This window comes from Anguilla rostrata, chromosome 14, assembly GCF_018555375.3.
Source record: "Anguilla rostrata isolate EN2019 chromosome 14, ASM1855537v3, whole genome shotgun sequence".
NCBI lineage: Eukaryota > Metazoa > Chordata > Actinopteri > Anguilliformes > Anguillidae > Anguilla > Anguilla rostrata.
This window is the reverse complement of record NC_057946.1, coordinates 1,426,605-1,442,500: the sequence shown is the minus strand read 5'-3', so window position 1 is coordinate 1,442,500 and position 15,896 is coordinate 1,426,605. Positions and strand designations below refer to the sequence as shown.

At 49.6% G+C, this 15,896-nt stretch overlaps 1 protein-coding gene across 1 annotated transcript in view; it reads left to right on the top strand.

Annotated features, from left to right (window-relative positions):
- Positions 1-15,896, top strand: part of LOC135239000 (netrin receptor UNC5C-like) — a 184,074-nt gene that overhangs the window by 59,241 nt on the left and 108,937 nt on the right.

The window sequence follows — 15,896 nt, the reverse complement described above, 5'->3', positions numbered from 1 at the left end:
CCCAGATCAGGTCTTCCCTCTTTCCCCTGCCTTGCAGGTACCCAGGCCCAGATCAGGTTCCCTCTTTCCCTGCTCCACGGTACCCAGGCCCAGATCAGGTTCCCTCTTTCCCTGCTGCACGGTACCCAGGCCCAGATCAGGTTCCCTCTTTCCCTGCTGCACGGTACCCAGGCCCAGATCAGGTTCCCTCTTTCCCTGCTGCACGGTACCAGCCAGATCAGGTCCCTCTTCCGCTGCACGTACCAGGCCAGTAGGTTCCCTCTTTCCCTGCTGCACGGTACCCAGGCCCAGATCAGGTTCCCTCTTTCCCTGCTGCACGGTACACAGGCCCAGATCAGGTTCCCTCTTTCCCTGCTGCACGGTACACAGGCCCAGATCAGGTTCCCTCTTTCCCTGCTGAAATACCAAAAAAATCACAGAAATTTATTAACCCAAATAAATAAATAATAATAAAATAAATGTGTCTGTAAATAGGTTGGTTGCATTTAATGGTTAATTAGGTCGTTTTTATATTCGATATAGATATTTAATTTTATTTGTTTATTTATTTTTGAACCACAGAAGTCCCTCTGCCCCCCTGCCTCGGTGTGAGTGAATGTTCTTTACGCTCAGGGAGAATGGTTCCCATGGAAGCTGGTCCCAGGTGCAACATTGGGTCCGCTTTCAGGCGAACGTTTCGATAACTCACGGGCCCGGTGTTTATTCTGGAGCAGATGTGTGCTCGCTCTTCCGTCTCTCTCACTGTTTCTTTTCTCCTCCGTTTTGTTTTATTTTCCTTTTGAAGAATTCTCCCATGTCAGGCCTTTTTCAAACTCATCCCCCCCCCCCAAAGGAGCAACCTTTTCTCTCTTTCTCTCTCTCTCTTTCTCTCTCTCTGCCAGTCGAGTAAGAAAAAGAAACTTGTTTCCTCAGCAGCTGTACGAGATGCCAGTCAAGCGTTTCCCCCCCCCCCCCCCCCCCCGCTCTTACGTTTCCTTTTGACTGCTTGTCTGTCACAGATGGAAAGGATAACGCGTGACTGTCGAGGGAACTGCTGAACATCATACTGCAGAGAGAGCGATCGATAAGCGCCTGTGCTTTGGGGGGGGGTTGATTGAGGGTGAGGGGGGGATTGGGGGGGGGGAAACGCTGTCATGGTACGCGCTTTCCGGAGGAAGAATAGTCGAGCAGATTAACTCTGATTAACGAGAAAGGGAGGGAAAACGTAGCGCTGAGTGAATACTGGCGGAAAGCGGTTTTCGGGACCCCCTCTCTCCCGCCCGTTTGATCGCAGACGTTGCGTAATTCCATTTCCTGTGCGGGGGGTCAGAGGTCGCGGAGCCTGCTTGGGCAAGCGCACAGTTTTTTATTGGACAGCGTGGTACCTGAGTGACACGGCGGAGGAGGCACACGTTTCCGGGGGCTCTGGATCGCTGGCTGTACGGCCCCCACCGTGGGGACTGATCCGGGGTGTGATGGGGGGATGGGTGGGGGGGGGAGTGTAAATCGAATAAACAGTGGGTTTATTGGGTTAAAGGAGATGAGATAAGGGACCTTTGTGTGACAGACTGCCCATGGGTGCAAGTGTGTGTGTGTACGTGTGTGTGTTTGTGTGTGTATGTGTGTGTGTATGTGCGTCTGTGTGTGTGTGTGGATTAGGCCTCTGCTTGTGGTTAGGAGGTGGAACGTGGGAGAATGTGGGGGAGGCTGTTCTGAATGCCTTCCTGTACGGTACAGCCCCCCCATGGGCTCCAGTGTAGTGCAGGGCCTAATGATATATCCACTGAAATGGACACACACACACACACAAACCACACACATTACACACTCGCACACACACAAACCACACAAATACACACACACACACACACACATTACACGCACACACACACGCAGACCCGAGGATACACTCACACGCACACACAACCGTACACTCACATGCACACACATGAGGATACACATGTACACTCAGACAGAGAGAGAGGGGAGGAGGTGGACTGATGACAGTTAATTATTACTTACATCCAATTAACACAGTCCGTTAACAGTCTTTAATTATAGCTGCACTACTGCAATATTACTGTTTTTATTACTGTCACTGTTGTTATTCATTTAAATGTATATTTGCTTTTGCTATATGAGGAGTGTATTTCATTGAGTTGAGCTGAATTGTGAGACAGTGGCAGGGATTGAAAGAGAGGAAAATGATCGATGATCTTCTGACTGAGATCCGCTATTGCTCTCTCCATCTGTCTCTCTGCTCTGATTGGTCAGACTCTCTTCCTGGTTGGCAGTAGGCAGGGCCAGGTGCCAGCTAATGTTTTTTTTTAGTTAGTGGAAGTGTCTTAAACAGGGCTGCCGAACTCCAGTCCTAGAGGTCCCACAGTGTCTGCATTTGTATTTGTGGTTTGTTTTCAATCAGCAGCCAATCAAGGCCTTGAGAGCAAAGTGTATGAACTTGTTAGCCAATCAGTGGCTTGAATCACTCTTGCCAAAACATACCAAGAAACAGATTGGAGTTTGATGATGAGGAAAGAATGAACACACACTCACTCTCATACACACGCTCCCACTTTGTCTCTCTCTCTTTCACACACACACACACACACACACACACACTCACTCTCTTACACACGCTCTCACTTTGTCTCTCTCTCTTTCACACACACACACACACACTCACACACACACACTTTCTCTCTATTTCTCTCCCTCTCTCTCTCTATTAGTCAAAGTCTCCTCGATTTGGTTCTTGCTATCACATTACCTGTCATGCGGAGTGACACCACATTCACATTTCCACACATGGGTGGCCATCTCCCACAGGAGTGTCCTCTGGAGTGTGCTCCTCGTTCTCTGGCTTTACAATAATTGAAATGAAAAGATGATATAATGCTTGATTACATCACAGCTGGAACACATACATTCCGGGAGTAGGGGTGTGGACAGAAATTGGGGTGTAGGAGAGGGCATGGTTGATGTGTGAACTCATAAATTGAGCTTCAGCATTTAGTTCTACTTCTTATTGTATTTGATTTTGACATGATACTGAATTTTATGTGTCATGACACCCAGCGCTAATGGATGGAACATCATAATATTCTACCCTATGGAAAGCAGCACTGGAATGATCCCTTAAGCTGGTTAGTTTTCCCAGAATAACTACAACTTCTGTCCTCCAAACCCATCCCTCAGATCACCTAGCATGTAAGAAAACCTTAATCTACCAGAATCTGTGCCCTCAGTAGTCTGAGAGAGCCACTATGGGTGCTAATTTCACAGGGGGGCTAGTAAGATTATATCCTCGCCAAATTATGTGAAACTGAATAAAAAAGTTTGCCGGTTGTATAGTCACAAAGTTTTTAATGCCTGCCACTGTTTGAGTGTGTTTAGGGAAATATTCACAAACTGCATAATTATTGTTTTTTACTTTGTTTTTTTTATCACAATGGCAGTATTTTTGTTACGAGGCACAGAGATTTTTATAACCAGGGGGGATGGATGCATCAGAGAAAAAAAGGAAGGAGTCACAAACAAACTCCGGAAAAATAATTCTGTAAAATGTTCATTCCGTACTGAGTCAATTCCGGCAGTAATGCTCCTGTCGTCAGGCCCTGCTGAACGGAAACGGTTTTTTGGCAGTCAGTCAATACCACCGAACGGTTTGGACCAAACAGACCTACAGGGCAAAAAACAAATAAATATCAGCAGACAGAACTTCAGTGACTTGTTTTAAACATCCAGCATAATTATATGTATATTTTTTTTAATTACGTTTTGTTTGTTTTATCCACTCCTTGCATGTAAAAACTTTATAATTGAAGAGAGAGTATTGTGGAGCACAACATTGAATTTGTTGCATTGTTGATTTTGTTAAGGAAGTGATTAAATTAACATGCAGCCTAATGTGGTTTACTGGGCCTAAAGGGATTCCAGTAAGCGAAGTGGTGGATGGAACAGAGGGGCTTCTGGGATTGGAGAATGATTGCTTCGCTCGGTCTCCTGTCTGTTGCTAAACTCTTTAGCTTCTTCACAGCCTCGCTCTGTGAGGGAGTTAACGAGCAGCCCTGGTCCCTGGTGCCAGGGTCCTTTCTTAGACCAAAACAGCGAGGAGGGGGGTGGGGGGTAATCCAGGGTGGTTGATGGTTCTGTGGAACTGTGGCAGTGGGGCTCTGTTTTTTGTGGTACCCCTCTGTGTGGTTAAACATGTTGTTCAGTGAGCCTTTGTGGCATAGTCACCAGACCAGCCACAATCTCACCCCAAATGTTTCCGCCTCATTCTTCAGATGAGCGCCCCAACCCCCCACACCTCCCACCAGAGACGGTCTCCTTTGCACCAAAACATTTGCCATATCTCTGGTCTCTGTCCATCTCACTCCAAACCGGGTGCCGAGTCATCCGGCACTGCCTGTGCTCTGGGCATTGGCTCATTGGTTACAGTTACGTTTTCCTTACGTTTCGGTTACGTTGATCCCTTTAGTGGCACAGTGTCTGAGAGTTAGCGGGAGCTCTGATTTAGAGCCGAAGGACGGCGATCCTGTCAGCTGGCTGACCCAGTTAGCGTGTTCAGAGGGGAGCAGGATGAAATAAAGGAGCCGAAATGGAGTCCTGCTGGTAAAGCTGCAGCTGCAGCCACCGGCTCTGCTGCCTGTACTGAGCACAGAGGATGGGGAGAGGAGAGGAGAGGAGAGGGGGAGTGAAGAGGACAGGAGAAGAGGGGAGAGAAGAGAAGAGTGGAGAGGGAGAGAGGAGAGAAAAAATGGAGAGGATAGGAGAGAAGTGGAGAGGAGGGGAGAGGGAGAGTGAAGAGAAAAGGAGAGGAGAGGAGAGGAAAGAGGAGAGGAGAGGAGAGGAGAGGAGAGGAGAGGAGAGGAGAGGAGAGGAGAGAGCAGGCCAGCACTGCTTTGCTGTTTTTAGGGGAGATGGGACCTCTCGCTGACCCATGCTGGGGTTCAGTTAGCATTCGCAAATTACACCTGCTCTCCACAGCGATGGCCCTGCCCCCTTTAGCTGGGGGCTGGCTGGAGAGCAGAGCTGCTGGCGGTGTTATTGCACATTTCAATGAAATATTAACGCGGCCGGCCTAGCCTGAGAGTCATCTGAAGCTTCGCTACGATCCCTCAGCTCATCAAATATAGAGCCGCGTGGGGGGCGGGGGGTGGGGGTCTCTGCATTGCCCCCCAGCCTGTAATGAGCCTGACCCCTGACCCCCCCCCCCCCCCGCTCTCCCCCCCTGACCCCTGCTCCGCCCCCACTCCTAATGCATGGCCTCAGCAGGAAGAGGAAGGAAGCAGAGGATTCTCTTTTCCTTCAGGAACTTCCCACACCAGCTTTTCAGGAGACTGGTAAACCAGCTTTTAGGGAGACCTGTAGACCAGCTTTTGGGGAGAGCTGTAGACCAGCTTTTGGGGAGACCAGTAGACCAGCTTTTGGGGAGAGCTGTAGACCAGCTTTTGGGGAGACCAGTAGACCAGCTTTTGGGGAGACCTGTAGACCAGCTTTTGGGGAGAGCTGTAGACCAGCTTTTGGGGAGACCAGCACACCAGCTTTTGGGGAGACCAGTACACCAGCTTTTGGGGAGACCTGTAGACCAGCTTTTGGGGAGAGCTGTAGACCAGCTTTTGGGGAGACCAGCACACCAGCTTTTGGGGAGACCAGTAGACCAGCTTTTGGGGAGACCAGCACACCAGCTTTTGGGGAGACCAGCACACCAGCTTTTTGGGAGATCGATAGGCCAGCTTTTGGGGAGACGAGTAGACCAGCTTTTGGGGAGAGCAGTAGACCAGCTCTTTGGGGAGAGCTGTAGACCAGCTTTTGGGGAGACCAGTAGACCAGCTTTTGGGGAAACCAGTAGACCAGCTTTTGGGGAGAGCTATAGACTAGCTTTTGGGGAGAGCTGTAGACCAGCTTTTGGGGAGACCAGTAGACCAGCTTTTGGGGAAACCAGTAGACCAGCTTTTGGGGAGAGCTGTAGACCAGCTTTTGGGGAGACCAGCACACCAGCTTTTTGGGAGATTGATAGGCCAGATTTCGGGGAGAGCTGTAGACCAGCTGTCCAGAGTGAGAGAGGGTCTGGTTTCGGTTGGGCAGCCCTTGCGTGTTTTTCTCGGGGTGCAGTAATCCGTCTCCATGGTACCATCTCAGAATGCGGAGCTCGCTGTGGATTTAGAGATGAGACAGGCACAGGCACGGTCTGTGTCGAACCCTTTCAGAACTCCGTCTGCATTCGGATCTGGTTTGCTTTACCCCACACGCGTGATTTTGAGCCATTTGTGATTTAAGACCCTTTTCTTGTTTGTTCATTGTGTGGGAAGCTGCATTGAATGGGCTGTTTGAAGATGAGAGTATGTTGAAAAATAAAACTGAAATTAACAAGTTTCTGCCAAAGACATGATTCAGTCACATGAGTGGGTAAATAAAGTGCTTGCGTGTGTGTGTAGATCCTTCAAGGGTTCACAAATGAACACTCAAAGCTTTGAAAATTGTGATTTGAAAGATCTTAACTTCAAAAACATTCCTAATATGATCTAATTTGCCTTGACTTCAATTTGCATTGGCAAGGACAGGCCTTTTCAATCTGAGAGCCCGTGTGTGTGTGGGTGCTTGTGTGTGTGTGTGTACGTGTGTGTGTGTGTGTGTGTGTGTGTGTGTGTGTGTGTGTGTAATGGAACGGAACGGCAGAAATTTTTTCTGCCCGTGACAAATGCCACATTGTTCCAACTCATGAGGAAACCAGAAAGCAAACCTGTGCCCCATCCTACCCCCCCCCACCTCCCCACGATGTGTGTGTGATGTGGCATCTTGGGCTCTTTTGTTAATTTAGTCTTTATGAGCACTCAGGAAATTTCCGCGGAAATGACCCCCTCGGGGTCCTGGAGACGGGGGCGGACTCATCTAATGGCTCACACATTCCACGCTATTGAATTGGCTCTTTCCTTTGTGATGCGGAAAAATTGTTTATTTATTTTTTTATTTTTTTATTTTCCCTGCTGGTAAGTCAGCCGTCAGCCTGTTAATGAAAACCCTGGTTCTTGACAACACCCTGAATGTATTCATATCTTGAAATATTATGAACACTGAAATATTTAAGTGGTTTGTCATAACTCATTTGTTTGTAAAGTGACCACTTCTACTGTCATTTATTTGTACTGTCTCATGCTTGCACAGACAGCGTTTAAGGCTTTTGTTGAAATTAGTTTTTTTTTTTTTTTTTGCCTTTGAAGGAGTGACACTGGGATGATTTTGTTCCTGAATGAGAATGGGGGGGGGGGGGGGTTGGGGGGGAGTGGGGAGTGGTAAAAGGGTGGTAAAATGCTGCTTTGAGCTGAGTGCTCCTTGCCCATACAAGCTTGAGAGCAGAGAGCAGAGCAGTAGAATGGACATCCCTGAGCGATTCAGACTTGTAACCTCACCTGTGATTCAGACTTGTAACCACGACTAACCACAGTACCTCACCTGTGATTCACAGCATGGTCATGTATTTCCATGGTTGGGTGTTGGTGTAATGTTCACGCTTCGTGTGTGCAACTCGAGTTTATTAAAAAGTCACCGAAGTGAAGTTATGCTCCACGCAGGTGTGTGTCTCATGTGCAGGAGGGAGGGACTGAGCACTTTCACTCTGAAACACCGTCTCATTTCACCTTGCCCCCACACAGGTTTTTATGGCCAGTTTATAGACAGCAAAGGACAGGTTTACTGTCTAAGCCAGCATGCCGTTGAGCTATCCTAATACTCTGATCTGTCCCTCCAACCACCCCCCCACCCCCCCTCGTCCTTACCTGTACCTCTGGTAATGTACTAGTGCTGCCCTGGGTAACAGGGAGGGGGTGGGGGGGTTATGTATCAGGCCCCAGAGTTCTGGGGCACCCCCCCTCTCTTGTTTAGGGCGGGGGGGCCGGGGCAAGCGCAGGAGTCTGAAAAGGCCGTCTGGAGACGCATTTCTGCAAAATTGCTTCTTTTTTCACTTTTTAAAAAAAACGCATCATGCGGCGTTCGAGCTCCGTGTGACCCTGTCACATGACGGGAAAAAAGGGAAACAAGCCTTTTTATTCGTTGTCTGTGTTACGCGTCTGCGCGCTCCGGGAGGCGCCTTCGGCCGCTGGGACTGGCGGAGGAGGAGGTTCGAGCGGCGTGAGGCTCTGGCGAAGCAGGCCGTAGCTCGGCCTGGAAGCGCAGATGAAGAGTACGGATAGTCTCCCTCTCTCCGGTGCTTTACTGCTCTTAATAACCCTGTGTTGGGGTGTGGTCACCAGCTCACAGGGGTTTGTGTGGAGGACTGACTCAGATCTCATTAGCAGTAATGTGCACGCTACGAAGCGCTCGGCTGGGTAGCTTCCCTGGTCGACAGTTGGAGCTGCATATGAAGCTGTGCATCCTTTCCCCTAAAGCCTGCTTACTGCTAACAATGACATTACATAGGTGCCTTGCATTGACCAGTCAATACTGCAGGGATAGTGTTTTTTCAGTGTAAAACCATTATGCAGATTTATTTATTTTATTGTGGTTGCAGTACAGTATGGCGTTCGATACAGGCTAAGAGATGTAGGGGTAAAACTGGGGGGTGAGCCAAGGCTCCAGAGTTAATGGTTGGTTGCCCCCACCCCCAACCACCCCCCACCTCCCGATAAGGGGTAAGCAAGTCGCCAGACATAAATCTGTGCCTCAGTTTTCAATACGCTGGGTGCTTACGGCTGAAAAGTTATGATAATGCCCAGTGTGTTCAGGAGCCGGCTGTTCAGTGGAGCAGATAGAACATTAATCACATCTGTCTTCTCGGGAGTGGGGGGGGGGGAGCGGGTGGTGGGGGGGTACGGGGGGGTGTTCTGATTCGCTCTTGCAGGAGACCGTATGAAACTGCCGTCCCGTGGCTCAAACAAACTGTTGAGGACCCAGAGCCCTGCACCCTGTCACTCAAATGTGTGATTTTACCCACAGTTCCTCTGTCATTCATAGAGGCAGTTCTGTGGACCTCTAACCTGCTTTATGGCTGCTAAGCGGGTTAGGATTTCCATAGATATGAGGGTATATTAAAAATATTATGTGTGCGTGTGTGTGTGTCTGTGTCTGTGTGTGTTTGTCTGTGTGTTTGTGTGTGTTTGCTTCTGTGTGTGCATTTTTGTGTGTTTGTTTGCTTGTGTTTGTGTGTGTGTGTGTCTGTGTGTTTGTGTGTTTGTTTGCTTGTGTTCGTGTGTGTGTGTCTGTGTGTGTTTGCTTGCTTGTGTTTGTGTGTGTGTCTGTGTGTTTGCTTGTGTGTGTTTGTGTGTGTGTCTGTGTGTTTGCTTGTCTGTGTGTCTGTGTGTTTGCTTGTGTGTGTGTGTCTGTGTGTTTGTGTGTTGGTGTGTTGTGGTGTTTCTGTGCGTGTGTGTCTGTGTGTGTGTGTGGGTGTGTGTGTTGTGTGTTGCGGTGTGTGTGTGTGGTGTGTGTGTGCTGTGCTGTGTGTGTGTGTGTCTGTGTCTGTGTCTGTGTCTGTGTCTGTGTCTGTGTCTGCGTGCGCGCGTTTGTTAAATATCATTCAATTTGGTTACGTTTTGATGTTCAAACAGCCCCAAACATCCAAGCATGCTTAAAAAAGTCAATGAAACTGACAAAGGTCAGGAAACGTGGCCTCATGGTGCCAGAGGCAAGATAGGGAGCCCCCACTGTGAGCTTCCAGACAAACATTCGCATTAATTCCCACAATGCACCGGGGGTCAGAAGCGTAACGGTGTCTGTTAGTCCCCAAAGAGCCGGTCTGAGAGACAGCGCTGACAGACGCATTTTAAACGCCTGCTTTGAACGCAGAGATCAGTCGCTCGGGAAGGTCCGGCCCAATCCTTCAAGGGGGTGGCACATCACAGCCGAAGTCAAATATTTGGATATCGAACGGCGAGGCGGCTTTGGAAAGGAAATATTTTCATCACCTGCGTGCGGTTTGCAGGCAGCTGTCAGTTTCCACCAGTGCATCATGGGATATCTCTCCCGACAGGTAACAGAGGGAGGCTGAAAAAAAAAGCTAATTCCAATATTCATATTCCAGAAAGGAGAGGAAGAATGAGGATGGAGGAGAAACGGGAACCCTTTCCATTTTCCACACACCAAACTGTGCTGGCATTTCAAAGAGCCAGCCATAAAAACCGTATTTCTGAACGGAAAACCCACAATCCCACAATCCTCTGCTTCCTCTCTGCCTTGTTGGAAAGTTTCGGGGCTGTGTGAGGCGAAGCGGGGCCGTCGTCTCTTCTGATCTTCCTTCGCCTCCGTGCCGCGCGGGCTGTCCAGTGAGCGCGTGCAGAGCGGGGTGTGGAGTGAGCGCGTGCAGAGCGGGGTGTGGAGTGAGCGCGTGCAGAGCGGGCTGTCCAGTGAGCGCGTGCAGCGCTGGGTAATTGGATCGCGACGGTGGCTGCTAGAGCGTCTGAGCTGGGAGATTCTGTTCGGCATGCGTGTTCCGAGCGGCATGCGTGTTCCGAGCGGCATGCGTGTTCCATGCGGCATGCGTGTTCCATGCGGCATGCGTGTTCCATGCGGCATGCGTGTTCCGAGCGGCATGCGTGTTCCATGCGGGATCCGTGTTCCATGCGGCATGCGTGTTCCGAGCGGCATGCGTGTTCCATGCGGGATCCGTGTTCCATGCAGAATCCGTGTTCCATGCGGAATCCGTGTTCCATGCGGGATGCGTGTTCTGCATGCGGGATCCGTGTTCCATGCGGCATGCGGGTTCCATGCAGGATCCGTGTTCCATGCGGGATCCGTGTTCCATGCGGAATGCGTGTTCCGAGCGGGATCCAAGTTCCATCTCAAGATTCCCAAGTTGTGGTTCCTCAGCCCAGCTCACTCCTCTGGTCCAGCAGAGGCTGCCCCGCGCCCCAGTGCACACACACACGCACACAAGCGCACACACACGTACACCTGGTCCTTTCGTTTGTTCCCATGGTTCGGGACGCGCTGATGAGGACGGGCCCTGTGCAGGCTGCTCTGGAGGAAGCTCTTAATGAGACGGGGAGAAGCGTCCCGCGCTCAGGAGGTTTTTTGATGGTTGAACAGCATGAGGGGCTTCACAGTGGATGGAAGAAGATAAAAGACAAGATTGAAATTTGTGATCAGGATGGAAAATTCTGGAGTACAACCTCCAATATACTGTATGAACATGTCTATAACTTGTTTATTGGGGGAGTTAAAATTGACATTCTACTTACTGTAGTTGGCAAAAAAAACACCTGAACACAAAATATAGCTCACATTTAGCAGGCCTGGCTTATATGAAACTAGCCAGCTAGCTGACTGGATAGTGCTCATTTCATGAACCCCCATGAGGAGTTCACACCTTTCAACAAGTCGATTCCCATGTACCTCATCGCAACATCAGGAGCCACCTGGAAAACTGCACTTGGTTAATTAATTGTTAGGGAAGATCGGGTGAGAGTTTAAAAGGTATTTAGCTGAGATGTGAGGCTGGCTAGTGTGTGAAGCGCTGGGACCCTGGAAAGTTTGTCTGTTAGCGTAGCGCAGAGGCTAGCCGTGCTGTGGAGCGTCGCTACGGAAACGCCGCCGACCCCGTCCTGCTTCTGCGCTCTGACTGTAAACCCTGCCGAGCTCCGCTCTCTGACTTCCTGATTCCCAGGGCGGAGGAGATTTACGGCGGCGCATTACGGGTGTCCCGACACATTAACGCGCACGTCAAGCGCTCCCCCCGCGCCCCCGACCCAAACCGCGCCGCGCCCCGTCCCTTAAACAGGCCCTTTATGTATGAGATGAATGTGAAGCACATCAAACTGCACCCGGCCGTATTTCATCTGTCTGCTGTAATGGAGGGCTGGAGGTGCTCATTTCAGCAGGAAAGGATGCGGAGGAAAGAAAGAGTCACAGCTGTTTCAGGCCAGCAGCAACCGTGGTCCCGTGAATCAGAACTGGGAAAGAATGATGGTGTGTGCGCGTGTGTGTGTGTGTGTGTGAGTGAGTGTGTGTGTGTATGTGTGTGTGCGCGTCTGTTTGTCTGTGTGTTTGTCTGTATGTGGGGTGTGACTGTGCTTGTGTGTGTGAACCCCAAACATAATATAATTACAGATTAAACCTGAGTGAATGACTGCTCCATTGTGTGGACGGGGATGCTGTTTGGGACTGTAATTATGCTAATCTCGCGTTAGCGTGAGATAGGCGCTCTGCAATGGGACTGAATAGGGCAGGGACGTTTTATCAAAGGTCACGGACGGTTTGCTTTGCTCTGTCGAAAAACACGTCCTTTTATTCTGTGGTTTTGCGTAACGGAGCAAATAACAGATGCAATCCACTGAGTTTCCTTTCTTTGTAGGCATGTATTGATGCTTTATGTGAATTTGGAATAGTTCATTTTCTCTGATATTTAGCCCTTGGCTGATTGCAAATTGGGTTTAAAATTATACCCTCCTCTACACTGCCCAGAGTATTAAACAGGAACTTATGAACAAAATTAGCTATTCATAAGATATATTCACACTTGCACATTTTACAAAAAGTTTGGGTCTAACATATTGAACCGTATCGAAGGAGTGGCCTATAGTTGTTCTTTAAAATGTGCATGCCAGTAGTGTCAGAGGAAAGCAGTCTTTCAGATGTTTTCAAAACACAAACGGCACTGACCATCCAGACACATTCTCGGTGCCGCATGCTGAGTTCCATGTTGAGAGAGGGCTGGGTTTGAGAGCGTAAGATGTCCGCATTTATCTTCTGCTGCGGTGGCAGATTAACTCTTTTAACTGAAATGCTGAGAGAATGCGCTTTGAATTCTGCGTTTTCACCAGCAGTGGAAGCCTCTGGAATGGAGGCTGTCTGGAACTGTGAAGGAGAACATCGAACTCTGACGGTCACATGAAAGCACTATCATTTTACAGATGTGCGTCCTTATGTGACTCAACTCATGTACTTTGCTTAGTTTAATAGCTTTCTTTAAAAAAAAAAAATTAAATCAAAGCCAAATCAATTTATTTTTGCATAGCACTTTTAAAAAATGTCTTTACTGAGAACTGTGACAAATATGCTTTACAGAGAACAGAAGGGGAAAAAAACAGAGGTCACCGGAATAGAACAGTCATAATTATTTTTTCCGATGTCGACTTTCTGAACGATACATCTGATTTTCAGTTGCCTTCTATTTAATTTTTCTTCATTTATTTTTTTAAAGAGAGCAGAGAGTCCTTCCTCCTTCCATATTTTACACAGAGAGGGGGGAAGTGAAGGACGGTGAGGGTAACAGGTGGAGTTAGGCTCACAGCTCGGGTGTCTGGCCAGGAGACTGAGCCCCTAACCGTGCTGTGGAGCAGTCCTACAGCTCGAGAGGCAGCCATCTTATGAGCTGCACACACACCCTACAGTACCTTACAGGACAGTGCCACCAAAAAGCCTTCTTTCATGGGCCGTTTGATTTTCTGTTCCTTTTGACTTTTGACATTCCCACATCTCTTTAGCAGTCCTGCTCGGATGTGCCCCTGTCTGGTTTTGATTGTGATTGTGGTAAAAACAGAGCCGTTGTTGTACCTGCAGAAGAGGAAATCTCCACACAGTAGCTGGATGCTGATTACAGGCACCCAGCAGAACAGTGAAGAACATGGGACACTTTATTTGGGCCGGAAGCTGTCTGTACCCTTTCACCTGTCAGACGGGTGACGAGGTGCACATCACCGGGAGCAGGGCCCGCTGTGTGACATGGTCCCCAGTTGCATGAGGGGGGGTTGGGGGGCTGATTGGGCAGCCTGTGAGCACAGCGAGGGGTCGGGGTGGAGGTGGGGGAAGGGTCTGGCCAGCGGTGCCCTCGCTGGCAGTTTTGGCTGCGTTCCATGCCTCACAGTGGGGATGGGAATACGGGTCATGTGCCTGTCAGTTTTTAGATGGTGCGAGACTGTGAGATTGGGGTGGAGTTCAGTGGCGTACTGTACTGTATGGTGTGGTGAGAGGATTTGGGCAGGGTACTGTATGGTGTGGTGAGAGGATTTGGGCAGGGTACTGTATGGTGTGGTGAGAGGATTTGGGCAGGGTACTGTATGGTGTGGTGAGAGGATTTGGGCAGGGTACTGTATGGTGTGGTGAGAGGATTTGGGCAGGGTACTGTATGGTGTGGTGAGAGGATTTGGGCAGGGTACTGTATGGTGTGTTGAGATGATTTGGGCAGGGTACTGTGTGGTGTGGTGAGAGGATTTGGGCAGGGTACTGTATGGTGTGGTGAGAGGATTTGGGCAGGGTACTGTATGGTGTGGTGAGAGGATTTGGGCAGGGTACTGTGTGGTGTGGTGAGAGGATTTGGGCAGGGTACTGTATGGTGTGGTGAGAGGATTTGGGCAGGGTACTGTATGGTGTGGTGAGAGGATTTGGGCAGGGTACTGTATGGTGTGGTGAGAGGATTTGGGCAGGGTACTGTATGGTGTGGTGAGAGGATTTGGGCAGGGTACTGTATGGTGTGTTGAGATGATTTGGGGCAGGGTACTGTGTGGTGTGGTGAGAGGATTTGGGCAGGGTACTGTATGGTGTGGTGAGAGGATTTGGGCAGGGTACTGTATGGTGTGGTGAGAGGATTTGGGCAGGGTACTGTATGGTGTGGTGAGAGGATTTGGGCAGGGTACTGTCCCGTACCGTGCAGTGATGAGATCGGGGTGCAGTGAATGCCTCTCTTGTTAGCCGCGCGGTTCAGAGGCCAGTAGCGGTGGTTGCCCGTGACGACGCCCTTTGCAGCGCTCTCATTACAGAGCGCTAAGCGCCCCGTGAGGGGAAGCCTGGCTCAGGGGACGCTGAAATGGGCTCTTTGCTTATTTTCAATGATTTGTTAATTATTATTTATGAATTATGATTTATTAATCTGAAAGGCCTACTTGACATAATCAGGATAAGGGTGTAAACCAAAGCATGAGGGTGTACATGCATCCACATTAAAACTGCTCGACAAGAGATGAGCCTGGATGAATATTTATAATATTTACGGCGCATGTCGTTCTAATCGCGGTAACCGCAAGGAGCAGAATCCGGAATGTTCCTGGGGTATTTATCAGGGACTCTGGGGCAAGAGAGTTCAACGGCATCTCTCTCTCATCATATCACTCGCCTGGGTTCAGTCAGCATCGGCGCTCAGCTTCGACACAAAAAAAAATGTCCTTCACGAATATCCTTCACAAACGCGGTTTGACGAGATCGCTCGTGTTTGTGAAGAGAGGAAGTCAGAAGAGGGGGAATGGCTCGTTGAGAGCTGCTGATTGGCTCGAGTTGACTGCGTTCCTCCGGGCACCCTAAATTGGTCTCTGGTGGTGATGTGACGCTCGCGGTGTAATTTGAGTGACAGGGAGCTCGCCACGTCGCCCATCGCTGGCGCGCGAGCCCCTAGAGACCGTGCGTAACCAATGGAGACGGTCTCCACCTCTTAGATCTGGAGAGAGGACTCTCTAACAAGAATGCAAGAATAATTTCCCACCACTTACCAAGACCTGCTGGTTTAGGAGCGAGAGACCAGAGGGGAGAGGACAGGGAGTGTTGGAGTTAGGGATGGGACACAAATTTTTAAAATTAAAAAAAAATAAACTGTTCCAGTTCTGATCAGATGACTCTCATCCGCCATCCTGCTATCCCACCATAATGGTAAACTGCCATCCTGCTAGCCCACTATCCCGCTATCTTGCCATTATGCTAAACTGCCATCCTGCTAGCCCACTATCCCGCTATCTTGCCATTATGCTAAACTGCCATCCTGCTAGCCCACTAGCCCGCTATCCCACCATAATGCTAAACCACCATCCTGCTAGCCCACTATCCCGCTATCCCACCATAATGCTAAACCGCCATCCTGCTAGCCCACTAGCCCGCTATCCCGCCAGTCCGCCAGCCAGCCTGTAGGATGAGGAAATCACGGGCGGAAAGCAGATCTGCTCTGCCAGACGTGCACTAAAGTAACCAGCTCTGGATTTAGTGCGATGTAAAGGGACCGAAAG